The sequence below is a fragment of the Hydractinia symbiolongicarpus genome, chromosome 3 (genome assembly GCF_029227915.1).
Source record: "Hydractinia symbiolongicarpus strain clone_291-10 chromosome 3, HSymV2.1, whole genome shotgun sequence".
NCBI lineage: Eukaryota > Metazoa > Cnidaria > Hydrozoa > Anthoathecata > Hydractiniidae > Hydractinia > Hydractinia symbiolongicarpus.
In genome coordinates, this window is record NC_079877.1 from 8,759,588 (window position 1) to 8,777,580 (window position 17,993).

The following is a 17,993-nucleotide window of genomic DNA, read 5'->3' on the forward strand; positions in this document are numbered from 1 at the left end:
TGAAATTTGCGCACAGCAATTTGCAGCAGCGTTCGTGTCATGTCGGGATGGCCGAGCGGTCTAAGGCGCCAGACTCAAGACAAAATGTTCTTCCACTCATCGCGTGGAGAATTCTGGTCCTCGAATGAGGGCGTGGGTTCGAATCCCACTTCCGACAACTTTTCCCTGCCACACAAAATTTTAGGCCTAAAATGCAAGTCCACCGAGCCGGATTTGAACCAGCGACCTAAGGATGCCTGAGTGGTATAAGTTCGTCTACAGTCCTCCGCTCTACCAACTGAGCTATCGGTGGATGTAGCATCGTACAGTTCTTATGCAGGACTATGCAGGTCATGTCACGTTTGTAGTATGACGTGGTTTTTAAAATGATGCGATAGCTCGCACGTAGCAGAGGGTGGTTTCGATCCACCGACCTCTGGGTTATGGGCCCAGCACGCTTCCTCTGCGCCACTCTGCTGAAGGTAGGTAAGCTGAAATGTGTCTGATGTAAGGTGTAGTTTAGTATTGCGAACAGCACTCGAACTATGACCTTTTTACCATTTCCAGGGGGATTAGCTCACATGGTAGAGCGCTAGCTTTGCATGCGAGAGGCACCGGGATCGATGCCCGGATCCTCCAAGACGATGTTTTTAATTTATTTATTTTTATACTAATTTCAGTAGTTGCCAATGGTCATAAGAGGATTTATGATGCTCCTAAGATTACCTGGTATTAATAATAATAATAATAATACTAAACCGCGCTGCATATGTCTAGAGCATTTCTTGCTGTTTAATTTCGCATTGACAGTATACACAGTTTCAGCTTTTAACACGATCGACCGTGTGGCATTCGGGCATTGACGCCATCGCGAACATATTATTTAAATATGAACTCGTCCTCGGTAGTATAGTGGTAAGTATCCCCGCCTGTCACGCGGGAGACCGGGGTTCGATTCCCCGCCGGGGAGATTCTTTTTATCTTGCCAATGTTTCGTTTCACGTCAGTAGCGTTCGCGGGACTGTCCGGGAATACAGATTTACGCCCGGTTAGCTCAGTCGGTAGAGCATCAGACTTTTAATCTGAGGGTCGCGGGTTCGAGTCCCTCATCGGGCGTAACAATTATTTGGTACGATGGTGAACTAACTTTCACCACAATGTCTTGTCGAAAGAGGATGAATAACGTAACATTTGCGGAGTGGCAAAGGCGAAGCAAACTTGATGGGGAACTAGCTCAGATGGTAGCGCGCTCGCTTAGCATGCGAGAGGTACCGGGATCGATGCCCGGGTTCTCCAATGCCTTTTCCATAGGCGTAAAATAAATGAAATTTGCGCAGAGCAATTTGCAGCAGCGTTCGTGTCATGTCGGGATGGCCGAGCGGTCTAAGGCGCCAGACTCAAGACAAAATGTTCTTCCACTCATCGCGTGGAGAATTCTGGTCCTCGAATGAGGGCGTGGGTTCGAATCCCACTTCCGACAACTTTTCCCTGCCACACAAAATTTTAGGCCAAAAATGCAAGTCCACCGAGCCGGATTTGAACCAGCGACCTAAGGATGCCTGAGTGGTATAAGTTCGTCTACAGTCTTCCGCTCTACCAACTGAGCTATCGGTGCATGTAGCAACGTACAGTTCTTGTGCAGGACTATGCAGGTCATGTCACGTTTGTAGTATGACGTGGTTTTTAAAATGATGCGATAGCTCGCACGTAGCAGAGGGTGGTTTCGATCCACCGACCTCTGGGTTATGGGCCCAGCACGCTTCCTCTGCGCCACTCTGCTGAAGGTAGGTAAGCTGAAATGTGTCTGATGTAAGGTGTAGTTTAGTATTGCGAACAGCACTCGAACTATGACCTTTTTACCATTTCCAGGGGGATTAGCTCACATGGTAGAGCGCTCGCTTTGCATGCGAGAGGTACCGGGATCGATGCCCGGATCCTCCAAGACGATGTTTTTAATTTATTTATTTTTATACTAATTTCAGTAGTTGCCAATGGTCATAAGAGGATTTATGATGCTCCTAAGATTACCTGGTATTAATAATAATAATAATAATACTAAACCGCGCTGCATATGTCTAGAGCATTTCTTGCTGTTTAATTTCGCATTGACAGTATACACAGTTTCAGCTTTTAACATGATCGACCGTGTGGCATTCGGGCATTGACGCCATCGCGAACATATTATTTAAATATGAACTCGTCCTCGGTAGTATAGTGGTAAGTATCCCCGCCTGTCACGCGGGAGACCGGGGTTCGATTCCCTGCCGGGGAGGTTCTTTTTATCTTGTCAATGTTTCGTTTCACGTCAGTAGCGTTCGCGGGACTGTCCGGGAATACAGATTTACGCCCGGTTAGCTCAGTCGGTAGAGCATCAGACTTTTAATCTGAGGGTCGCGGGTTCGAGTCCCTCATCGGGCGTAACAATTATTTGGTACGATGGTGAACTAACTTTCACCACAATGTCTTGTCGAAAGAGGATGAATAACGTAACATTTGCGGAGTGGCAAAGGCGAAGCAAACTTGATGGGGAACTAGCTCAGATGGTAGAGCGCTCGCTTAGCATGCGAGAGGTACCGGGATCGATGCCCGGGTTCTCCAATGCCTTTTCCATAGGCGTAAAATAAATGAAATTTGCGCAGAGCAATTTGCAGCAGCGTTCGTGTCATGTCGGGATGGCCGAGCGGTCTAAGGCGCCAGACTCAAGACAAAATGTTCTTCCACTCATCGCGTGGAGAATTCTGGTCCTCGAATGAGGGCGTGGGTTCGAATCCCACTTCCGACAACTTTTCCAAGTTCGTCTACAGTCCTCCGCTCTACCAACTGAGCTATCGGTGGATGTAGCATCGTACAGTTCTTGTGCAGGACTATGCAGGTCATGTCACGTTTGTAGTATGACGTGGTTTTTAAAATGATGCGATAGCTCGCACGTAGCAGAGGGTGGTTTCGATCCACCGACCTCTGGGTTATGGGCCCAGCACGCTTCCTCTGCGCCACTCTGCTGAAGGCAGGGAAGCTAAAATGTGTCTGATGTAAGGTGTAGTTTAGTATTGCGAACAGCACTCGAACTATGACCTTTTTACCATTTCCAGGGGGATTAGCTCACATGGTAGAGCGCTCGCTTTGCATGCGAGAGGTACCGGGATCGATGCCCGGATCCTCCAAGACGATGTTTTTAATTTATTTATTTTTATACTAATTTCAGTAGTTGCCAATGGTCATAAGAGGATTTATGATGCTCCTAAGATTACCTGGTATTAATAATAATAATAATAATACTAAACCGCGCTGCATATGTCTAGAGCATTTCTTGCTGTTTAATTTCGCATTGACAGTATACACAGTTTCAGCTTTTAACATGATCGACCGTGTGGCATTCGGGCATTGACGCCATCGCGAACATATTATTTAAATATGAACTCGTCCTCGGTAGTATAGTGGTAAGTATCCCCGCCTGTCACGCGGGAGACCGGGGTTCGATTCCCCGCCGGGGAGGTTCTTTTTATCTTGTCAATGTTTCGTTTCACGTCAGTAGCGTTCGCGGGACTGTCCGGGAATACAGATTTACGCCCGGTTAGCTCAGTCGGTAGAGCATCAGACTTTTAATCTGAGGGTCGCGGGTTCGAGTCCCTCATCGGGCGTAACAATTATTTGGTACGATGGTGAACTAACTTTCACCACAATGTCTTGTCGAAAGAGGATGAATAACGTAACATTTGCGGAGTGGCAAAGGCGAAGCAAACTTGATGGGGAACTAGCTCAGATGGTAGAGCGCTCGCTTAGCATGCGAGAGGTACCGGGATCGATGCCCGGGTTCTCCAATGCCTTTTCCATAGGCGTAAAATAAATGAAATTTGCGCAGAGCAATTTGCAGCAGCGTTCGTGTCATGTCGGGATGGCCGAGCGGTCTAAGGCGCAAGACTCAAGACAAAATGTTCTTCCACTCATCGCGTGGAGAATTCTGGTCCTCGAATGAGGGCGTGGGTTCGAATCCCACTTCCGACAACTTTTCCCTGCCACACAAAATTTTAGGCCTAAAATGCAAGTCCACCGAGCCGGATTTGAACCAGCGACCTAAGGATGCCTGAGTGGTATAAGTTCGTCTACAGTCCTCCGCTCTACCAACTGAGCTATCGGTGGATGTAGCATCGTACAGTTCTTGTGCAGGATTATGCAGGTCATGTCACGTTTGTAGTATGACGTGGTTTTTAAAATGATGCGATAGCTCGCACGTAGCAGAGGGTGGTTTCGATCCACCGACCTCTGGGTTATGGGCCCAGCACGCTTCCTCTGCGCCACTCTGCTGAAGGTAGGTAAGCTGAAATGTGTCTGATGTAAGGTGTAGTTTAGTATTGCGAACAGCACTCGAACTATGACCTTTTTACCATTTCCAGGGGGATTAGCTCACATGGTAGAGCGCTCGCTTTGCATGCGAGAGGTACCGGGATCGATGCCCGGATCCTCCAAGACGATGTTTTTAATTTATTTATTTTTATACTAATTTCAGTAGTTGCCAATGGTCATAAGAGGATTTATGATGCTCCTAAGATTACCTGGTATTAATAATAATAATAATAATACTAAACCGCGCTGCATATGTCTATAGCATTTCTTGCTGTTTAATTTCGCATTGACAGTATACACAGTTTCAGCTTTTAACATGATCGACCGTGTGGCATTCGGGCATTGACGCCATCGCGAACATATTATTTAAATATGAACTCGTCCTCGGTAGTATAGTGGTAAGTATCCCCGCCTGTCACGCGGGAGACCGGGGTTCGATTCCCCGTCGGGGAGGTTCTTTTTATCTTGTCAATGTTTCGTTTCACGTCAGTAGCGTTCGCGGGACTGTCCGGGAATACAGATTTACGCCCGGTTAGCTCAGTCGGTAGAGCATCAGACTTTTAATCTGAGGGTCGCGGGTTCGAGTCCCTCATCGGGCGTAACAATTATTTGGTACGATGGTGAACTAACTTTCACCACAATGTCTTGTCGAAAGAGGATGAATAACGTAACATTTGCGGAGTGGCAAAGGCGAAGCAAACTTGATGGGGAACTAGCTCAGATGGTAGAGCGCTCGCTTAGCATGCGAGAGGTACCGGGATCGATGCCCGGGTTCTCCAATGCCTTTTCCATAGGCGTAAAATAAATGAAATTTGCGCAGAGCAATTTGCAGCAGCGTTCGTGTCATGTCGGGATGGCCGAGCGGTCTAAGGCGCCAGACTCAAGACAAAATGTTCTTCCACTCATCGCGTGGAGAATTCTGGTCCTCGAATGAGGGCGTGGGTTCGAATCCCACTTCCGACAACTTTTCCCTGCCACACAAAATTTTAGGCCTAAAATGCAAGTCCACCGAGCCGGATTTGAACCAGCGACCTAAGGATGCTTGAGTGGTATAAGTTCGTCTACAGTCCTCCGCTCTACCAACTGAGCTATCGGTGGATGTAGCATCGTACAGTTCTTGTGCAGGACTATGCAGGTCATGTCACGTTTGTAGTATGACGTGGTTTTTAAAATGATGCGATAGCTCGCACGTAGCAGAGGGTGGTTTCGATCCACCGACCTCTGGGTTATGGGCCCAGCACGCTTCCTCTGCGCCACTCTGCTGAAGGCAGGGAAGCTGAAATGTGTCTGATGTAAGGTGTAGTTTAGTATTGCGAACAGCACTCGAACTATGACCTTTTTACCATTTCCAGGGGGATTAGCTCACATGGTAGAGCGCTCGCTTTGCATGCGAGAGGTACCGGGATCGATGCCCGGATCCTCCAAGACGATGTTTTTAATTTATTTATTTTTATACTAATTTCAGTAGTTGCCAATGGTCATAAGAGGATTTATGATGCTCCTAAGATTACCTGGTATTAATAATAATAATAATAATACTAAACCGCGCTGCATATGTCTAGAGCATTTCTTGCTGTTTAATTTCGCATTGACAGTATACACAGTTTCAGCTTTTAACATGATCGACCGTGTGGCATTCGGGCATTGACGCCATCGCGAACATATTATTTAAATATGAACTCGTCCTCGGTAGTATAGTGGTAAGTATCCCCGCCTGTCACGCGGGAGACCGGGGTTCGATTCCCCGCCGGGGAGGTTCTTTTTATCTTGTCAATGTTTCGTTTCACGTCAGTAGCGTTCGCGGGACTGTCCGGGAATACAGATTTACGCCCGGTTAGCTCAGTCGGTAGAGCATCAGACTTTTAATCTGAGGGTCGCGGGTTCGAGTCCCTCATCGGGCGTAACAATTATTTGGTACGATGGTGAACTAACTTTCACCACAATGTCTTGTCGAAAGAGGATGAATAACGTAACATTTGCGGAGTGGCAAAGGCGAAGCAAACTTGATGGGGAACTAGCTCAGATGGTAGAGCGCTCGCTTAGCATGCGAGAGGTACCGGGATCGATGCCCGGGTTCTCCAATGCCTTTTCCATAGGCGTAAAATAAATGAAATTTGCGCAGAGCAATTTGCAGCAGCGTTCGTGTCATGTCGGGATGGCCGAGCGGTCTAAGGCGCAAGACTCAAGACAAAATGTTCTTCCACTCATCGCGTGGAGAATTCTGGTCCTCGAATGAGGGCGTGGGTTCGAATCCCACTTCCGACAACTTTTCCCTGCCACACAAAATTTTAGGCCTAAAATGCAAGTCCACCGAGCCGGATTTGAACCAGCGACCTAAGGATGCCTGAGTGGTATAAGTTCGTCTACAGTCCTCCGCTCTACCAACTGAGCTATCGGTGGATGTAGCATCGTACAGTTCTTGTGCAGGATTATGCAGGTCATGTCACGTTTGTAGTATGACGTGGTTTTTAAAATGATGCGATAGCTCGCACGTAGCAGAGGGTGGTTTCGATCCACCGACCTCTGGGTTATGGGCCCAGCACGCTTCCTCTGCGCCACTCTGCTGAAGGTAGGTAAGCTGAAATGTGTCTGATGTAAGGTGTAGTTTAGTATTGCGAACAGCACTCGAACTATGACCTTTTTACCATTTCCAGGGGGATTAGCTCACATGGTAGAGCGCTCGCTTTGCATGCGAGAGGTACCGGGATCGATGCCCGGATCCTCCAAGACGATGTTTTTAATTTATTTATTTTTATACTAATTTCAGTAGTTGCCAATGGTCATAAGAGGATTTATGATGCTCCTAAGATTACCTGGTATTAATAATAATAATAATAATACTAAACCGCGCTGCATATGTCTATAGCATTTCTTGCTGTTTAATTTCGCATTGACAGTATACACAGTTTCAGCTTTTAACATGATCGACCGTGTGGCATTCGGGCATTGACGCCATCGCGAACATATTATTTAAATATGAACTCGTCCTCGGTAGTATAGTGGTAAGTATCCCCGCCTGTCACGCGGGAGACCGGGGTTCGATTCCCCGTCGGGGAGGTTCTTTTTATCTTGTCAATGTTTCGTTTCACGTCAGTAGCGTTCGCGGGACTGTCCGGGAATACAGATTTACGCCCGGTTAGCTCAGTCGGTAGAGCATCAGACTTTTAATCTGAGGGTCGCGGGTTCGAGTCCCTCATCGGGCGTAACAATTATTTGGTACGATGGTGAACTAACTTTCACCACAATGTCTTGTCGAAAGAGGATGAATAACGTAACATTTGCGGAGTGGCAAAGGCGAAGCAAACTTGATGGGGAACTAGCTCAGATGGTAGAGCGCTCGCTTAGCATGCGAGAGGTACCGGGATCGATGCCCGGGTTCTCCAATGCCTTTTCCATAGGCGTAAAATAAATGAAATTTGCGCAGAGCAATTTGCAGCAGCGTTCGTGTCATGTCGGGATGGCCGAGCGGTCTAAGGCGCCAGACTCAAGACAAAATGTTCTTCCACTCATCGCGTGGAGAATTCTGGTCCTCGAATGAGGGCGTGGGTTCGAATCCCACTTCCGACAACTTTTCCCTGCCACACAAAATTTTAGGCCTAAAATGCAAGTCCACCGAGCCGGATTTGAACCAGCGACCTAAGGATGCCTGAGTGGTATAAGTTCGTCTACAGTCCTCCGCTCTACCAACTGAGCTATCGGTGGATGTAGAATCGTACAGTTCTTGTGCAGGACTATGCAGGTCATGTCACGTTTGTAGTATGACGTGGTTTTTAAAATGATGCGATAGCTCGCACGTAGCAGAGGGTGGTTTCGATCCACCGACCTCTGGGTTATGGGCCCAGCACGCTTCCTCTGCGCCACTCTGCTGAAGGTAGGTAAGCTGAAATGTGTCTGATGTAAGGTGTAGTTTAGTATTGCGAACAGCACTCGAACTATGACCTTTTTACCATTTCCAGGGGGATTAGCTCACATGGTAGAGCGCTCGCTTTGCATGCGAGAGGTACCGGGATCGATGCCCGGATCCTCCAAGACGATGTTTTTAATTTATTTATTTTTATACTAATTTCAGTAGTTGCCAATGGTCATAAGAGGATTTATGATGCTCCTAAGATTACCTGGTATTAATAATAATAATAATAATACTAAACCGCGCTGCATATGTCTAGAGCATTTCTTGCTGTTTAATTTCGCATTGACAGTATACACAGTTTCAGCTTTTAACATGATCGACCGTGTGGCATTCGGGCATTGACGCCATCGCGAACATATTATTTAAATATGAACTCGTCCTCGGTAGTATAGTGGTAAGTATCCCCGCCTGTCACGCGGGAGACCGGGGTTCGATTCCCCGCCAGGGAGGTTCTTTTTATCTTGTCAATGTTTCGTTTCACGTCAGTAGCGTTCGCGGGACTGTCCGGGAATACAGATTTACGCCCGGTTAGCTCAGTCGGTAGAGCATCAGACTTTTAATCTGAGGGTCGCGGGTTCGAGTCCCTCATCGGGCGTAACAATTATTTGGTACGATGGTGAACTAACTTTCACCACAATGTCTTGTCGAAAGAGGATGAATAACGTAACATTTGCGGAGTGGCAAAGGCGAAGCAAACTTGATGGGGAACTAGCTCAGATGGTAGAGCGCTCGCTTAGCATGCGAGAGGTACCGGGATCGATGCCCGGGTTCTCCAATGCCTTTTCCATAGGCGTAAAATAAATGAAATTTGCGCAGAGCAATTTGCAGCAGCGTTCGTGTCATGTCGGGATGGCCGAGCGGTCTAAGGCGCCAGACTCAAGACAAAATGTTCTTCCACTCATCGCGTGGAGAATTCTGGTCCTCGAATGAGGGCGTGGGTTCGAATCCCACTTCCGACAACTTTTCCCTGCCACACAAAATTTTAGGCCTAAAATGCAAGTCCACCGAGCCGGATTTGAACCAGCGACCTAAGGATGCCTGAGTGGTATAAGTTCGTCTACAGTCCTCCGCTCTACCAACTGAGCTATCGGTGGATGTAGCATCGTACAGTTCTTGTGCAGGACTATGCAGGTCATGTCACGTTTGTAGTATGACGTGGTTTTTAAAATGATGCGATAGCTCGCACGTAGCAGAGGGTGGTTTCGATCCACCGACCTCTGGGTTATGGGCCCAGCACGCTTCCTCTGCGCCACTCTGCTGAAGGTAGGTAAGCTGAAATGTGTCTGATGTAAGGTGTAGTTTAGTATTGCGAACAGCACTGGAACTATGACCTTTTTACCATTTCCAGGGGGATTAGCTCACATGGTAGAGCGCTCGCTTTGCATGCGAGAGGTACCGGGATCGATGCCCGGATCCTCCAAGACGATGTTTTTAATTTATTTATTTTTATACTAATTTCAGTAGTTGCCAATGGTCATAAGAGGATTTATGATGCTCCTAAGATTACCTGGTATTAATAATAATAATAATAATAATACTAAACCGCGCTGCATATGTCTAGAGCATTTCTTGCTGTTTAATTTCGCATTGACAGTATACACAGTTTCAGCTTTTAACATGATCGACCGTGTGGCATTCGGGCATTGACGCCATCGCGAACATATTATTTAAATATGAACTCGTCCTCGGTAGTATAGTGGTAAGTATCCCCGCCTGTCACGCGGGAGACCGGGGTTCGATTCCCCGCCGGGGAGGTTCTTTTTATCTTGTCAATGTTTCGTTTCACGTCAGTAGCGTTCGCGGGACTGTCCGGGAATACAGATTTACGCCCGGTTAGCTCAGTCGGTAGAGCATCAGACTTTTAATCTGAGGGTCGCGGGTTCGAGTCCCTCATCGGGCGTAACAATTATTTGGTACGATGGTGAACTAACTTTCACCACAATGTCTTGTCGAAAGAGGATGAATAACGTAACATTTGCGGAGTGGCAAAGGCGAAGCAAACTTGATGGGGAACTAGCTCAGATGGTAGAGCGCTCGCTTAGCATGCGAGAGGTACCGGGATCGATGCCCGGGTTCTCCGATGCCTTTTCCATAGGCGTAAAATAAATGAAATTTGCGCAGAGCAATTTGCAGCAGCGTTCGTGTCATGTCGGGATGGCCGAGCGGTCTAAGGCGCCAGACTCAAGACAAAATGTTCTTCCACTCATCGCGTGGAGAATTCTGGTCCTCGAATGAGGGCGTGGGTTCGAATCCCACTTCCGACAACTTTTCCCTGCCACACAAAATTTTAGGCCTAAAATGCAAGTCCACCGAGCCGGATTTGAACCAGCGACCTAAGGATGCCTGAGTGGTATAAGTTCGTCTACAGTCCTCCGCTCTACCAACTGAGCTATCGGTGGATGTAGCATCGTACAGTTCTTGTGCAGGACTATGCAGGTCATGTCACGTTTGTAGTATGACGTGGTTTTTAAAATGATGCGATAGCTCGCACGTAGCAGAGGGTGGTTTCGATCCACCGACCTCTGGGTTATGGGCCCAGCACGCTTCCTCTGCGCCACTCTGCTGAAGGTAGGTAAGCTGAAATGTGTCTGATGTAAGGTGTAGTTTAGTATTGCGAACAGCACTCGAACTATGACCTTTTTACCATTTCCAGGGGGATTAGCTCACATGGTAGAGCGCTCGCTTTGCATGCGAGAGGTACCGGGATCGATGCCCGGATCCTCCAAGACGATGTTTTTAATTTATTTATTTTTATACTAATTTCAGTAGTTGCCAATGGTCATAAGAGGATTTATGATGCTCCTAAGATTACCTGGTATTAATAATAATAATAATAATACTAAACCGCGCTGCATATGTCTAGAGCATTTCTTGCTGTTTAATTTCGCATTGACAGTATACACAGTTTCAGCTTTTAACATGATCGACCGTGTGGCATTCGGGCATTGACGCCATCGCGAACATATTATTTAAATATGAACTCGTCCTCGGTAGTACAGTGGTAAGTATCCCCGCCTGTCTCGCGGGAGACCGGGGTTCGATTCCCCGCCGGGGAGGTTCTTTTTATCTTGTCAATGTTTCGTTTCACGTCAGTAGCGTTCGCGGGACTGTCCGGGAATACAGATTTACGCCCGGTTAGCTCAGTCGGTAGAGCATCAGACTTTTAATCTGAGGGTCGCGGGTTCGAGTCCCTCATCGGGCGTAACAATTATTTGGTACGATGGTGAACTAACTTTCACCACAATGTCTTGTCGAAAGAGGATGAATAACGTAACATTTGCGGAGTGGCAAAGGCGAAGCAAACTTGATGGGGAACTAGCTCAGATGGTAGAGCGCTCGCTTAGCATGCGAGAGGTACCGGGATCGATGCCCGGGTTCTCCAATGCCTTTTCCATAGGCGTAAAATAAATGAAATTTGCGCAGAGCAATTTGCAGCAGCGTTCGTGTCATGTCGGGATGGCCGAGCGGTCTAAGGCGCCAGACTCAAGACAAAATGTTCTTCCACTCATCGCGTGGAAAATTCTGGTCCTCGAATGAGGGCGTGGGTTCGAATCCCACTTCCGACAACTTTTCCCTGCCACACAAAATTTTAGGCCTAAAATGCAAGTCCACCGAGCCGGATTTGAACCAGCGACCTAAGGATGCCTGAGTGGTATAAGTTCGTCTACAGTCCTCCGCTCTACCAACTGAGCTATCGGTGGATGTAGCATCGTACAGTTCTTGTGCAGGACTATGCAGGTCATGTCACGTTTGTAGTATGACGTGGTTTTTAAAATGATGCGATAGCTCGCACGTAGCAGAGGGTGGTTTCGATCCACCGACCTCTGGGTTATGGGCCCAGCACGCTTCCTCTGCGCCACTCTGCTGAAGGTAGGTAAGCTGAAAGGTGTCTGATGTAAGGTGTAGTTTAGTATTGCGAACAGCACTCGAACTATGACCTTTTTACTATTTCCAGGGGGATTAGCTCACATGGTAGAGCGCTCGCTTTGCATGCGAGAGGTACCGGGATCGATGCCCGGATCCTCCAAGACGATGTTTTTAATTTATTTATTTTTATACTAATTTCAGTAGTTGCCAATGGTCATAAGAGGATTTATGATGCTCCTAAGATTACCTGGTATTAATAATAATAATAATAATACTAAACCGCGCTGCATATGTCTAGAGCATTTCTTGCTGTTTAATTTCGCATTGACAGTATACACAGTTTCAGCTTTTAACATAATCGACCGTGTGGCATTCGGGCATTGACGCCATCGCGAACATATTATTTAAATATGAACTCGTCCTCGGTAGTACAGTGGTAAGTATCCCCGCCTGTCACGCGGGAGACCGGGGTTCGATTCCCCGCCGGGGAGGTTCTTTTTATCTTGTCAATGTTTCGTTTCACGTCAGTAGCGTTCGCGGGACTGTCCGGGAATACAGATTTACGCCCGGTTAGCTCAGTCGGTAGAGCATCAGACTTTTAATCTGAGGGTCGCGGGTTCGAGTCCCTCATCGGGCGTAACAATTATTTGGTACGATGGTGAACTAACTTTCACCACAATGTCTTGTCGAAAGAGGATGAATAACGTAACATTTGCGGAGTGGCAAAGGCGAAGCAAACTTGATGGGGAACTAGCTCAGATGGTAGAGCGCTCGCTTAGCATGCGAGAGGTACCGGGATCGATGCCCGGGTTCTCCAATGCCTTTTCCATAGGCGTAAAATAAATGAAATTTGCGCAGAGCAATTTGCAGCAGCGTTCGTGTCATGTCGGGATGGCCGAGCGGTCTAAGGCGCCAGACTCAAGACAAAATGTTCTTCCACTCATCGCGTGGAGAATTCTGGTCCTCGAATGAGGGCGTGGGTTCGAATCCCACTTCCGACAACTTTTCCCTGCCACACAAAATTTTAGGCCCAAAATGCAAGTCCACCGAGCCGGATTTGAACCAGCGACCTAAGGATGCCTGAGTGGTATAAGTTCGTCTACAGTCCTCCGCTCTACCAACTGAGCTATCGGTGGATGTAGCATCGTACAGTTCTTGTGCAGGACTATGCAGGTCATGTCACGTTTGTAGTATGACGTGGTTTTTAAAATGATGCGATAGCTCGCACGTAGCAGAGGGTGGTTTCGATCCACCGACCTCTGGGTTATGGGCCCAGCACGCTTCCTCTGCGCCACTCTGCTGAAGGTAGGTAAGCTGAAATGTGTCTGATGTAAGGTGTAGTTTAGTATTGCGAACAGCACTCGAACTATGACCTTTTTACCATTTCCAGGGGGATTAGCTCACATGGTAGAGCGCTCGCTTTGCATGCGAGAGGTACCGGGATCGATGCCCGGATCCTCCAAGACGATGTTTTTAATTTATTTATTTTTATACTAATTTCAGTAGTTGCCAATGGTCATAAGAGGATTTATGATGCTCCTAAGATTACCTGGTATTAATAATAATAATAATAATACTAAACCGCGCTGCATATGTCTAGAGCATTTCTTGCTGTTTAATTTCGCATTGACAGTATACACAGTTTCAGCTTTTAACATGATCGACCGTGTGGCATTCGGGCATTGACGCCATCGCGAACATATTATTTAAATATGAACTCGTCCTCGGTAGTATAGTGGTAAGTATCCCCGCCTGTCACGCGGGAGACCGGGGTTCGATTCCCCGCCGGGGAGGTTCTTTTTATCTTGTCAATGTTTCGTTTCACGTCAGTAGCGTTCGCGGGACTGTCCGGGAATACAGATTTACGCCCGGTTAGCTCAGTCGGTAGAGCATCAGACTTTTAATCTGAGGGTCGCGGGTTCGAGTCCCTCATCGGGCGTAACAATTATTTGGTACGATGGTGAACTAACTTTCACCACAATGTCTTGTCGAAAGAGGATGAATAACGTAACATTTGCGGAGTGGCAAAGGCGAAGCAAACTTGATGGGGAACTAGCTCAGATGGTAGAGCGCTCGCTTAGCATGCGAGAGGTACCGGGATCGATGCCCGGGTTCTCCAATGCCTTTTCCATAGGCGTAAAATAAATGAAATTTGCGCAGAGCAATTTGCAGCAGCGTTCGTGTCATGTCGGGATGGCCGAGCGGTCTAAGGCGCCAGACTCAAGACAAAATGTTCTTCCACTCATCGCGTGGAGAATTCTGGTCCTCGAATGAGGGCGTGGGTTCGAATCCCACTTCCGACAACTTTTCCCTGCCACACAAAATTTTAGGCCTAAAATGCAAGTCCACCGAGCCGGATTTGAACCAGCGACCTAAGGATGCCTGAGTTGTATAAGTTCGTCTACAGTCCTCCGCTCTACCAACTGAGCTATCGGTGGATGTAGCATCGTACAGTTCTTGTGCAGGACTATGCAGGTCATGTCACGTTTGTAGTATGACGTGGTTTTTAAAATGATGCGATAGCTCGCACGTAGCAGAGGGTGGTTTCGATCCACCAACCTCTGGGTTATGGGCCCAGCACGCTTCCTCTGCGCCACTCTGCTGAAGGTAGGTAAGCTGAAATGTGTCTGATGTAAGGTGTAGTTTAGTATTGCGAACAGCACTCGAACTATGACCTTTTTACCATTTCCACGGGGATTAGCTCACATGGTAGAGCGCTCGCTTTGCATGCGAGAGGTACCGGGATCGATGCCCGGATCCTCCAAGACGATGTTTTTAATTTATTTATTTTTATACTAATTTCAGTAGTTGCCAATGGTCATAAGAGGATTTATGATGCTCCTAAGATTACCTGGTATTAATAATAATAATAATAATACTAAACCGCGCTGCATATGTCTAGAGCATTTCTTGCTGTTTAATTTCGCATTGACAGTATACACAGTTTCAGCTTTTAACATGATCGACCGTGTGGCATTCGGGCATTGACGCCATCGCGAACATATTATTTAAATATGAACTCGTCCTCGGTAGTATAGTGGTAAGTATCCCCGCCTGTCACGCGGGAGACCGGGGTTCGATTCCCCGCCGGGGAGGTTCTTTTTATCTTGTCAATGTTTCGTTTCACGTCAGTAGCGTTCGCGGGACTGTCCGGGAATACAGATTTACGCCCGGTTAGCTCAGTCGGTAGAGCATCAGACTTTTAATCTGAGGGTCGCGGGTTCGAGTCCCTCATCGGGCGTAACAATTATTTGGTACGATGGTGAACTAACTTTCACCACAATGTCTTGTCGAAAGAGGATGAATAACGTAACATTTGCGGAGTGGCAAAGGCGAAGCAAACTTGATGGGGAACTAGCTCAGATGGTAGAGCGCTTGCTTAGCATGCGAGAGGTACCGGAATCGATGCCCGGGTTCTCCAATGCCTTTTCCATAGGCGTAAAATAAATGAAATTTGCGCAGAGCAATTTGCAGCAGCGTTCGTGTCATGTCGGGATGGCCGAGCGGTCTAAGGCGCCAGACTCAAGACAAAATGTTCTTCCACTCATCGCGTGGAGAATTCTGGTCCTCGAATGAGGGCGTGGGTTCGAATCCCACTTCCGACAACTTTTCCCTGCCACACAAAATTTTAGGCCTAAAATGCAAGTCCACCGAGCCGGATTTGAACCAGCGACCTAAGGATGCCTGAGTGGTATAAGTTCGTCTACAGTCCTCCGCTCTACCAACTGAGCTATCGGTGGATGTAGCATCGTACAGTTCTTGTGCAGGACTATGCAGGTCATGTCACGTTTGTAGTATGACGTGGTTTTTAAAATGATGCGATAGCTCGCACGTAGCAGAGGGTGGTTTCGATCCACCGACCTCTGGGTTATGGGCCCAGCACGCTTCCTCTGCGCCACTCTGCTGAAGGTAGGTAAGCTGAAATGTGTCTGATGTAAGGTGTAGTTTAGTATTGCGAACAGCACTCGAACTATGACCTTTTTACCATTTCCAGGGGGATTAGCTCACATGGTAGAGCGCTCGCTTTGCATGCGAGAGGTACCGGGATCGATGCCCGGATCCTCCAAGACGATGTTTTTAATTTATTTATTTTTATACTAATTTCAGTAGTTGCCAATGGTCATAAGAGGATTTATGATGCTCCTAAGATTACCTGGTATTAATAATAATAATAATAATAATACTAAACCGCGCTGCATATGTCTAGAGCATTTCTTGCTGTTTAATTTCGCATTGACAGTATACACAGTTTCAGCTTTTAACATGATCGACCGTGTGGCATTCGGGCATTGACGCCATCGCGAACATATTATTTAAATATGAACTCGTCCTCGGTAGTATAGTGGTAAGTATCCCCGCCTGTCACGCGGGAGACCGGGGTTCGATTCCCCGCCGGGGAGGTTCTTTTTATCTTGTCAATGTTTCGTTTCACGTCAGTAGCGTTCGCGGGACTATCCGGGAATACAGATTTACGCCCGGTTAGCTCAGTCGGTAGAGCATCAGACTTTTAATCTGAGGGTCGCGGGTTCGAGTCCCTCATCGGGCGTAACAATTATTTGGTACGATGGTGAACTAACTTTCAGCACAATGTCTTGTCGAAAGAGGATGAATAACGTAACATTTGCGGAGTGGCAAAGGCGAAGCAAACTTGATGGGGAACTAGCTCAGATGGTAGAGCGCTCGCTTAGCATGCGAGAGGTACCGGGATCGATGCCCGGGTTCTCCAATGCCTTTTCCATAGGCGTAAAATAAATGAAATTTGCGCAGAGCAATTTGCAGCAGCGTTCGTGTCATGTCGGGATGGCCGAGCGGTCTAAGGCGCCAGACTCAAGACAAAATGTTCTTCCACTCATCGCGTGGAGAATTCTGGTCCTCGAATGAGGGCGTGGGTTCGAATCCCACTTCCGACAACTTTTCCCTGCCACACAAAATTTTAGGCCTAAAATGCAAGTCCACCGAGCCGGATTTGAACCAGCGACCTAAGGATGCCTGAGTGGTATAAGTTCGTCTACAGTCCTCCGCTCTACCAACTGAGCTATCGGTGGATGTAGCATCGTACAGTTCTTGTGCAGGACTATGCAGGTCATGTCACGTTTGTAGTATGACGTGGTTTTTAAAATGATGCGATAGCTCGCACGTAGCAGAGGGTGGTTTCGATCCACCGACCTCTGGGTTATGGGCCCAGCACGCTTCCTCTGCGCCACTCTGCTGAAGGTAGGTAAGCTGAAATGTGTCTGATGTAAGGTGTAGTTTAGTATTGCGAACAGCACTCGAACTATGACCTTTTTACCATTTCCAGGGGGATTAGCTCACATGGTAGAGCGCTAGCTTTGCATGCGAGAGGTACCGGGATCGATGCCCGGATCCTCCAAGACGATGTTTTTAATTTATTTATTTTTATACTAATTTCAGTAGTTGCCAATGGTCATAAGAGGATTTATGATGCTCCTAAGATTACCTGGTATTAATAATAATAATAATAATAATACTAAACCGCGCTGCATATGTCTAGAGCATTTCTTGCTGTTTAATTTCGCATTGACAGTATACACAGTTTCAGCTTTTAACATGATCGACCGTGTGGCATTCGGGCATTGACGCCATCGCGAACATATTATTTAAATATGAACTCGTCCTCGGTAGTATAGTGGTAAGTATCCCCGCCTGTCACGCGGGAGACCGGGGTTCGATTCCCCGCCGGGGAGGTTCTTTTTATCTTGTCAATGTTTCGTTTCACGTCAGTAGCGTTCGCGGGACTGTCCGGGAATACAGATTTACGCCCGGTTAGCTCAGTCGGTAGAGCATCAGACTTTTAATCTGAGGGTCGCGGGTTCGAGTCCCTCATCGGGCGTAACAATTATTTGGTACGATGGTGAACTAACTTTCACCACAATGT

General features: G+C 47.3%; 74 non-coding genes across 74 annotated transcripts; 62 read left to right on the forward strand and 12 right to left on the reverse strand.

Moving 5' to 3' along the window:
- Window positions 1-41: 41 nt before the first annotated feature.
- On the forward strand, window positions 42-157 carry Trnal-caa (transfer RNA leucine (anticodon CAA)). Its single transcript has 2 exons — window positions 42-79; window positions 112-157. It is a non-coding gene; the product is annotated as a tRNA-Leu (tRNA).
- Window positions 158-198: 41 nt separating this feature from the next.
- On the reverse strand, window positions 199-292 carry Trnay-gua (transfer RNA tyrosine (anticodon GUA)). Its single transcript has 2 exons — window positions 256-292; window positions 199-234 (listed from the first exon to the last, which is right to left on the reverse strand). It is a non-coding gene; the product is annotated as a tRNA-Tyr (tRNA).
- Window positions 293-877: 585 nt separating this feature from the next.
- Window positions 878-949, forward strand: Trnad-guc (transfer RNA aspartic acid (anticodon GUC)). Its single transcript has one exon. It is a non-coding gene; the product is annotated as a tRNA-Asp (tRNA).
- A 73-nt stretch (window positions 950-1,022) lies between these two features.
- On the forward strand, window positions 1,023-1,095 carry Trnak-uuu (transfer RNA lysine (anticodon UUU)). Its single transcript has one exon. It is a non-coding gene; the product is annotated as a tRNA-Lys (tRNA).
- A 248-nt stretch (window positions 1,096-1,343) lies between these two features.
- Window positions 1,344-1,459, forward strand: Trnal-caa (transfer RNA leucine (anticodon CAA)). Its single transcript has 2 exons — window positions 1,344-1,381; window positions 1,414-1,459. It is a non-coding gene; the product is annotated as a tRNA-Leu (tRNA).
- A 388-nt stretch (window positions 1,460-1,847) lies between these two features.
- Window positions 1,848-1,920, forward strand: Trnaa-ugc (transfer RNA alanine (anticodon UGC)). Its single transcript has one exon. It is a non-coding gene; the product is annotated as a tRNA-Ala (tRNA).
- Window positions 1,921-2,179: 259 nt separating this feature from the next.
- Window positions 2,180-2,251, forward strand: Trnad-guc (transfer RNA aspartic acid (anticodon GUC)). Its single transcript has one exon. It is a non-coding gene; the product is annotated as a tRNA-Asp (tRNA).
- Window positions 2,252-2,324: 73 nt separating this feature from the next.
- Trnak-uuu (transfer RNA lysine (anticodon UUU)) lies at window positions 2,325-2,397 on the forward strand. The gene has a single exon. It is a non-coding gene; the product is annotated as a tRNA-Lys (tRNA).
- A 107-nt stretch (window positions 2,398-2,504) lies between these two features.
- On the forward strand, window positions 2,505-2,577 carry Trnaa-agc (transfer RNA alanine (anticodon AGC)). Its single transcript has one exon. It is a non-coding gene; the product is annotated as a tRNA-Ala (tRNA).
- Window positions 2,578-2,645: 68 nt separating this feature from the next.
- Trnal-caa (transfer RNA leucine (anticodon CAA)) lies at window positions 2,646-2,761 on the forward strand. Its single transcript has 2 exons — window positions 2,646-2,683; window positions 2,716-2,761. It is a non-coding gene; the product is annotated as a tRNA-Leu (tRNA).
- A 306-nt stretch (window positions 2,762-3,067) lies between these two features.
- On the forward strand, window positions 3,068-3,140 carry Trnaa-ugc (transfer RNA alanine (anticodon UGC)). Its single transcript has one exon. It is a non-coding gene; the product is annotated as a tRNA-Ala (tRNA).
- A 259-nt stretch (window positions 3,141-3,399) lies between these two features.
- Window positions 3,400-3,471, forward strand: Trnad-guc (transfer RNA aspartic acid (anticodon GUC)). Its single transcript has one exon. It is a non-coding gene; the product is annotated as a tRNA-Asp (tRNA).
- A 73-nt stretch (window positions 3,472-3,544) lies between these two features.
- On the forward strand, window positions 3,545-3,617 carry Trnak-uuu (transfer RNA lysine (anticodon UUU)). Its single transcript has one exon. It is a non-coding gene; the product is annotated as a tRNA-Lys (tRNA).
- A 107-nt stretch (window positions 3,618-3,724) lies between these two features.
- Window positions 3,725-3,797, forward strand: Trnaa-agc (transfer RNA alanine (anticodon AGC)). Its single transcript has one exon. It is a non-coding gene; the product is annotated as a tRNA-Ala (tRNA).
- A 225-nt stretch (window positions 3,798-4,022) lies between these two features.
- Window positions 4,023-4,116, reverse strand: Trnay-gua (transfer RNA tyrosine (anticodon GUA)). Its single transcript has 2 exons — window positions 4,080-4,116; window positions 4,023-4,058 (listed from the first exon to the last, which is right to left on the reverse strand). It is a non-coding gene; the product is annotated as a tRNA-Tyr (tRNA).
- Window positions 4,117-4,369: 253 nt separating this feature from the next.
- On the forward strand, window positions 4,370-4,442 carry Trnaa-ugc (transfer RNA alanine (anticodon UGC)). Its single transcript has one exon. It is a non-coding gene; the product is annotated as a tRNA-Ala (tRNA).
- Window positions 4,443-4,701: 259 nt separating this feature from the next.
- Window positions 4,702-4,773, forward strand: Trnad-guc (transfer RNA aspartic acid (anticodon GUC)). Its single transcript has one exon. It is a non-coding gene; the product is annotated as a tRNA-Asp (tRNA).
- A 73-nt stretch (window positions 4,774-4,846) lies between these two features.
- Trnak-uuu (transfer RNA lysine (anticodon UUU)) lies at window positions 4,847-4,919 on the forward strand. Its single transcript has one exon. It is a non-coding gene; the product is annotated as a tRNA-Lys (tRNA).
- Window positions 4,920-5,026: 107 nt separating this feature from the next.
- Trnaa-agc (transfer RNA alanine (anticodon AGC)) lies at window positions 5,027-5,099 on the forward strand. Its single transcript has one exon. It is a non-coding gene; the product is annotated as a tRNA-Ala (tRNA).
- A 68-nt stretch (window positions 5,100-5,167) lies between these two features.
- Trnal-caa (transfer RNA leucine (anticodon CAA)) lies at window positions 5,168-5,283 on the forward strand. The gene is made up of 2 exons: window positions 5,168-5,205; window positions 5,238-5,283. It is a non-coding gene; the product is annotated as a tRNA-Leu (tRNA).
- A 41-nt stretch (window positions 5,284-5,324) lies between these two features.
- Trnay-gua (transfer RNA tyrosine (anticodon GUA)) lies at window positions 5,325-5,418 on the reverse strand. Its single transcript has 2 exons — window positions 5,382-5,418; window positions 5,325-5,360 (listed from the first exon to the last, which is right to left on the reverse strand). It is a non-coding gene; the product is annotated as a tRNA-Tyr (tRNA).
- Window positions 5,419-5,671: 253 nt separating this feature from the next.
- Trnaa-ugc (transfer RNA alanine (anticodon UGC)) lies at window positions 5,672-5,744 on the forward strand. The gene has a single exon. It is a non-coding gene; the product is annotated as a tRNA-Ala (tRNA).
- Window positions 5,745-6,003: 259 nt separating this feature from the next.
- Window positions 6,004-6,075, forward strand: Trnad-guc (transfer RNA aspartic acid (anticodon GUC)). The gene has a single exon. It is a non-coding gene; the product is annotated as a tRNA-Asp (tRNA).
- A 73-nt stretch (window positions 6,076-6,148) lies between these two features.
- Window positions 6,149-6,221, forward strand: Trnak-uuu (transfer RNA lysine (anticodon UUU)). The gene has a single exon. It is a non-coding gene; the product is annotated as a tRNA-Lys (tRNA).
- A 107-nt stretch (window positions 6,222-6,328) lies between these two features.
- Trnaa-agc (transfer RNA alanine (anticodon AGC)) lies at window positions 6,329-6,401 on the forward strand. The gene has a single exon. It is a non-coding gene; the product is annotated as a tRNA-Ala (tRNA).
- A 225-nt stretch (window positions 6,402-6,626) lies between these two features.
- Trnay-gua (transfer RNA tyrosine (anticodon GUA)) lies at window positions 6,627-6,720 on the reverse strand. The gene is made up of 2 exons: window positions 6,684-6,720; window positions 6,627-6,662 (listed from the first exon to the last, which is right to left on the reverse strand). It is a non-coding gene; the product is annotated as a tRNA-Tyr (tRNA).
- Window positions 6,721-6,973: 253 nt separating this feature from the next.
- Trnaa-ugc (transfer RNA alanine (anticodon UGC)) lies at window positions 6,974-7,046 on the forward strand. Its single transcript has one exon. It is a non-coding gene; the product is annotated as a tRNA-Ala (tRNA).
- Window positions 7,047-7,305: 259 nt separating this feature from the next.
- Trnad-guc (transfer RNA aspartic acid (anticodon GUC)) lies at window positions 7,306-7,377 on the forward strand. Its single transcript has one exon. It is a non-coding gene; the product is annotated as a tRNA-Asp (tRNA).
- Window positions 7,378-7,450: 73 nt separating this feature from the next.
- Window positions 7,451-7,523, forward strand: Trnak-uuu (transfer RNA lysine (anticodon UUU)). The gene has a single exon. It is a non-coding gene; the product is annotated as a tRNA-Lys (tRNA).
- A 107-nt stretch (window positions 7,524-7,630) lies between these two features.
- Window positions 7,631-7,703, forward strand: Trnaa-agc (transfer RNA alanine (anticodon AGC)). Its single transcript has one exon. It is a non-coding gene; the product is annotated as a tRNA-Ala (tRNA).
- A 68-nt stretch (window positions 7,704-7,771) lies between these two features.
- On the forward strand, window positions 7,772-7,887 carry Trnal-caa (transfer RNA leucine (anticodon CAA)). The gene is made up of 2 exons: window positions 7,772-7,809; window positions 7,842-7,887. It is a non-coding gene; the product is annotated as a tRNA-Leu (tRNA).
- Window positions 7,888-7,928: 41 nt separating this feature from the next.
- On the reverse strand, window positions 7,929-8,022 carry Trnay-gua (transfer RNA tyrosine (anticodon GUA)). Its single transcript has 2 exons — window positions 7,986-8,022; window positions 7,929-7,964 (listed from the first exon to the last, which is right to left on the reverse strand). It is a non-coding gene; the product is annotated as a tRNA-Tyr (tRNA).
- A 253-nt stretch (window positions 8,023-8,275) lies between these two features.
- Window positions 8,276-8,348, forward strand: Trnaa-ugc (transfer RNA alanine (anticodon UGC)). Its single transcript has one exon. It is a non-coding gene; the product is annotated as a tRNA-Ala (tRNA).
- Window positions 8,349-8,607: 259 nt separating this feature from the next.
- On the forward strand, window positions 8,608-8,679 carry Trnad-guc (transfer RNA aspartic acid (anticodon GUC)). Its single transcript has one exon. It is a non-coding gene; the product is annotated as a tRNA-Asp (tRNA).
- Window positions 8,680-8,752: 73 nt separating this feature from the next.
- Window positions 8,753-8,825, forward strand: Trnak-uuu (transfer RNA lysine (anticodon UUU)). The gene has a single exon. It is a non-coding gene; the product is annotated as a tRNA-Lys (tRNA).
- A 107-nt stretch (window positions 8,826-8,932) lies between these two features.
- On the forward strand, window positions 8,933-9,005 carry Trnaa-agc (transfer RNA alanine (anticodon AGC)). The gene has a single exon. It is a non-coding gene; the product is annotated as a tRNA-Ala (tRNA).
- A 68-nt stretch (window positions 9,006-9,073) lies between these two features.
- Trnal-caa (transfer RNA leucine (anticodon CAA)) lies at window positions 9,074-9,189 on the forward strand. Its single transcript has 2 exons — window positions 9,074-9,111; window positions 9,144-9,189. It is a non-coding gene; the product is annotated as a tRNA-Leu (tRNA).
- Window positions 9,190-9,230: 41 nt separating this feature from the next.
- Window positions 9,231-9,324, reverse strand: Trnay-gua (transfer RNA tyrosine (anticodon GUA)). Its single transcript has 2 exons — window positions 9,288-9,324; window positions 9,231-9,266 (listed from the first exon to the last, which is right to left on the reverse strand). It is a non-coding gene; the product is annotated as a tRNA-Tyr (tRNA).
- A 253-nt stretch (window positions 9,325-9,577) lies between these two features.
- On the forward strand, window positions 9,578-9,650 carry Trnaa-ugc (transfer RNA alanine (anticodon UGC)). Its single transcript has one exon. It is a non-coding gene; the product is annotated as a tRNA-Ala (tRNA).
- A 262-nt stretch (window positions 9,651-9,912) lies between these two features.
- Trnad-guc (transfer RNA aspartic acid (anticodon GUC)) lies at window positions 9,913-9,984 on the forward strand. The gene has a single exon. It is a non-coding gene; the product is annotated as a tRNA-Asp (tRNA).
- A 73-nt stretch (window positions 9,985-10,057) lies between these two features.
- Window positions 10,058-10,130, forward strand: Trnak-uuu (transfer RNA lysine (anticodon UUU)). Its single transcript has one exon. It is a non-coding gene; the product is annotated as a tRNA-Lys (tRNA).
- A 107-nt stretch (window positions 10,131-10,237) lies between these two features.
- On the forward strand, window positions 10,238-10,310 carry Trnaa-agc (transfer RNA alanine (anticodon AGC)). The gene has a single exon. It is a non-coding gene; the product is annotated as a tRNA-Ala (tRNA).
- A 68-nt stretch (window positions 10,311-10,378) lies between these two features.
- Trnal-caa (transfer RNA leucine (anticodon CAA)) lies at window positions 10,379-10,494 on the forward strand. The gene is made up of 2 exons: window positions 10,379-10,416; window positions 10,449-10,494. It is a non-coding gene; the product is annotated as a tRNA-Leu (tRNA).
- Window positions 10,495-10,535: 41 nt separating this feature from the next.
- Window positions 10,536-10,629, reverse strand: Trnay-gua (transfer RNA tyrosine (anticodon GUA)). The gene is made up of 2 exons: window positions 10,593-10,629; window positions 10,536-10,571 (listed from the first exon to the last, which is right to left on the reverse strand). It is a non-coding gene; the product is annotated as a tRNA-Tyr (tRNA).
- A 253-nt stretch (window positions 10,630-10,882) lies between these two features.
- Window positions 10,883-10,955, forward strand: Trnaa-ugc (transfer RNA alanine (anticodon UGC)). Its single transcript has one exon. It is a non-coding gene; the product is annotated as a tRNA-Ala (tRNA).
- Window positions 10,956-11,214: 259 nt separating this feature from the next.
- Trnad-guc (transfer RNA aspartic acid (anticodon GUC)) lies at window positions 11,215-11,286 on the forward strand. Its single transcript has one exon. It is a non-coding gene; the product is annotated as a tRNA-Asp (tRNA).
- A 73-nt stretch (window positions 11,287-11,359) lies between these two features.
- Window positions 11,360-11,432, forward strand: Trnak-uuu (transfer RNA lysine (anticodon UUU)). The gene has a single exon. It is a non-coding gene; the product is annotated as a tRNA-Lys (tRNA).
- A 107-nt stretch (window positions 11,433-11,539) lies between these two features.
- Window positions 11,540-11,612, forward strand: Trnaa-agc (transfer RNA alanine (anticodon AGC)). The gene has a single exon. It is a non-coding gene; the product is annotated as a tRNA-Ala (tRNA).
- Window positions 11,613-11,680: 68 nt separating this feature from the next.
- Trnal-caa (transfer RNA leucine (anticodon CAA)) lies at window positions 11,681-11,796 on the forward strand. Its single transcript has 2 exons — window positions 11,681-11,718; window positions 11,751-11,796. It is a non-coding gene; the product is annotated as a tRNA-Leu (tRNA).
- Window positions 11,797-11,837: 41 nt separating this feature from the next.
- Window positions 11,838-11,931, reverse strand: Trnay-gua (transfer RNA tyrosine (anticodon GUA)). The gene is made up of 2 exons: window positions 11,895-11,931; window positions 11,838-11,873 (listed from the first exon to the last, which is right to left on the reverse strand). It is a non-coding gene; the product is annotated as a tRNA-Tyr (tRNA).
- Window positions 11,932-12,184: 253 nt separating this feature from the next.
- Trnaa-ugc (transfer RNA alanine (anticodon UGC)) lies at window positions 12,185-12,257 on the forward strand. Its single transcript has one exon. It is a non-coding gene; the product is annotated as a tRNA-Ala (tRNA).
- A 259-nt stretch (window positions 12,258-12,516) lies between these two features.
- Trnad-guc (transfer RNA aspartic acid (anticodon GUC)) lies at window positions 12,517-12,588 on the forward strand. The gene has a single exon. It is a non-coding gene; the product is annotated as a tRNA-Asp (tRNA).
- Window positions 12,589-12,661: 73 nt separating this feature from the next.
- Trnak-uuu (transfer RNA lysine (anticodon UUU)) lies at window positions 12,662-12,734 on the forward strand. Its single transcript has one exon. It is a non-coding gene; the product is annotated as a tRNA-Lys (tRNA).
- A 107-nt stretch (window positions 12,735-12,841) lies between these two features.
- On the forward strand, window positions 12,842-12,914 carry Trnaa-agc (transfer RNA alanine (anticodon AGC)). The gene has a single exon. It is a non-coding gene; the product is annotated as a tRNA-Ala (tRNA).
- Window positions 12,915-12,982: 68 nt separating this feature from the next.
- On the forward strand, window positions 12,983-13,098 carry Trnal-caa (transfer RNA leucine (anticodon CAA)). The gene is made up of 2 exons: window positions 12,983-13,020; window positions 13,053-13,098. It is a non-coding gene; the product is annotated as a tRNA-Leu (tRNA).
- Window positions 13,099-13,139: 41 nt separating this feature from the next.
- On the reverse strand, window positions 13,140-13,233 carry Trnay-gua (transfer RNA tyrosine (anticodon GUA)). The gene is made up of 2 exons: window positions 13,197-13,233; window positions 13,140-13,175 (listed from the first exon to the last, which is right to left on the reverse strand). It is a non-coding gene; the product is annotated as a tRNA-Tyr (tRNA).
- Window positions 13,234-13,486: 253 nt separating this feature from the next.
- Trnaa-ugc (transfer RNA alanine (anticodon UGC)) lies at window positions 13,487-13,559 on the forward strand. Its single transcript has one exon. It is a non-coding gene; the product is annotated as a tRNA-Ala (tRNA).
- A 259-nt stretch (window positions 13,560-13,818) lies between these two features.
- Trnad-guc (transfer RNA aspartic acid (anticodon GUC)) lies at window positions 13,819-13,890 on the forward strand. Its single transcript has one exon. It is a non-coding gene; the product is annotated as a tRNA-Asp (tRNA).
- A 73-nt stretch (window positions 13,891-13,963) lies between these two features.
- On the forward strand, window positions 13,964-14,036 carry Trnak-uuu (transfer RNA lysine (anticodon UUU)). Its single transcript has one exon. It is a non-coding gene; the product is annotated as a tRNA-Lys (tRNA).
- A 107-nt stretch (window positions 14,037-14,143) lies between these two features.
- Window positions 14,144-14,216, forward strand: Trnaa-agc (transfer RNA alanine (anticodon AGC)). The gene has a single exon. It is a non-coding gene; the product is annotated as a tRNA-Ala (tRNA).
- A 68-nt stretch (window positions 14,217-14,284) lies between these two features.
- Window positions 14,285-14,400, forward strand: Trnal-caa (transfer RNA leucine (anticodon CAA)). Its single transcript has 2 exons — window positions 14,285-14,322; window positions 14,355-14,400. It is a non-coding gene; the product is annotated as a tRNA-Leu (tRNA).
- Window positions 14,401-14,441: 41 nt separating this feature from the next.
- Trnay-gua (transfer RNA tyrosine (anticodon GUA)) lies at window positions 14,442-14,535 on the reverse strand. Its single transcript has 2 exons — window positions 14,499-14,535; window positions 14,442-14,477 (listed from the first exon to the last, which is right to left on the reverse strand). It is a non-coding gene; the product is annotated as a tRNA-Tyr (tRNA).
- Window positions 14,536-15,120: 585 nt separating this feature from the next.
- Trnad-guc (transfer RNA aspartic acid (anticodon GUC)) lies at window positions 15,121-15,192 on the forward strand. The gene has a single exon. It is a non-coding gene; the product is annotated as a tRNA-Asp (tRNA).
- A 73-nt stretch (window positions 15,193-15,265) lies between these two features.
- On the forward strand, window positions 15,266-15,338 carry Trnak-uuu (transfer RNA lysine (anticodon UUU)). Its single transcript has one exon. It is a non-coding gene; the product is annotated as a tRNA-Lys (tRNA).
- Window positions 15,339-15,586: 248 nt separating this feature from the next.
- On the forward strand, window positions 15,587-15,702 carry Trnal-caa (transfer RNA leucine (anticodon CAA)). The gene is made up of 2 exons: window positions 15,587-15,624; window positions 15,657-15,702. It is a non-coding gene; the product is annotated as a tRNA-Leu (tRNA).
- A 41-nt stretch (window positions 15,703-15,743) lies between these two features.
- Trnay-gua (transfer RNA tyrosine (anticodon GUA)) lies at window positions 15,744-15,837 on the reverse strand. The gene is made up of 2 exons: window positions 15,801-15,837; window positions 15,744-15,779 (listed from the first exon to the last, which is right to left on the reverse strand). It is a non-coding gene; the product is annotated as a tRNA-Tyr (tRNA).
- Window positions 15,838-16,090: 253 nt separating this feature from the next.
- On the forward strand, window positions 16,091-16,163 carry Trnaa-ugc (transfer RNA alanine (anticodon UGC)). The gene has a single exon. It is a non-coding gene; the product is annotated as a tRNA-Ala (tRNA).
- Window positions 16,164-16,425: 262 nt separating this feature from the next.
- Trnad-guc (transfer RNA aspartic acid (anticodon GUC)) lies at window positions 16,426-16,497 on the forward strand. Its single transcript has one exon. It is a non-coding gene; the product is annotated as a tRNA-Asp (tRNA).
- Window positions 16,498-16,570: 73 nt separating this feature from the next.
- On the forward strand, window positions 16,571-16,643 carry Trnak-uuu (transfer RNA lysine (anticodon UUU)). The gene has a single exon. It is a non-coding gene; the product is annotated as a tRNA-Lys (tRNA).
- Window positions 16,644-16,750: 107 nt separating this feature from the next.
- Trnaa-agc (transfer RNA alanine (anticodon AGC)) lies at window positions 16,751-16,823 on the forward strand. Its single transcript has one exon. It is a non-coding gene; the product is annotated as a tRNA-Ala (tRNA).
- Window positions 16,824-16,891: 68 nt separating this feature from the next.
- Trnal-caa (transfer RNA leucine (anticodon CAA)) lies at window positions 16,892-17,007 on the forward strand. The gene is made up of 2 exons: window positions 16,892-16,929; window positions 16,962-17,007. It is a non-coding gene; the product is annotated as a tRNA-Leu (tRNA).
- Window positions 17,008-17,048: 41 nt separating this feature from the next.
- Trnay-gua (transfer RNA tyrosine (anticodon GUA)) lies at window positions 17,049-17,142 on the reverse strand. Its single transcript has 2 exons — window positions 17,106-17,142; window positions 17,049-17,084 (listed from the first exon to the last, which is right to left on the reverse strand). It is a non-coding gene; the product is annotated as a tRNA-Tyr (tRNA).
- A 588-nt stretch (window positions 17,143-17,730) lies between these two features.
- On the forward strand, window positions 17,731-17,802 carry Trnad-guc (transfer RNA aspartic acid (anticodon GUC)). The gene has a single exon. It is a non-coding gene; the product is annotated as a tRNA-Asp (tRNA).
- A 73-nt stretch (window positions 17,803-17,875) lies between these two features.
- On the forward strand, window positions 17,876-17,948 carry Trnak-uuu (transfer RNA lysine (anticodon UUU)). The gene has a single exon. It is a non-coding gene; the product is annotated as a tRNA-Lys (tRNA).
- Window positions 17,949-17,993: the final 45 nt, after the last annotated feature.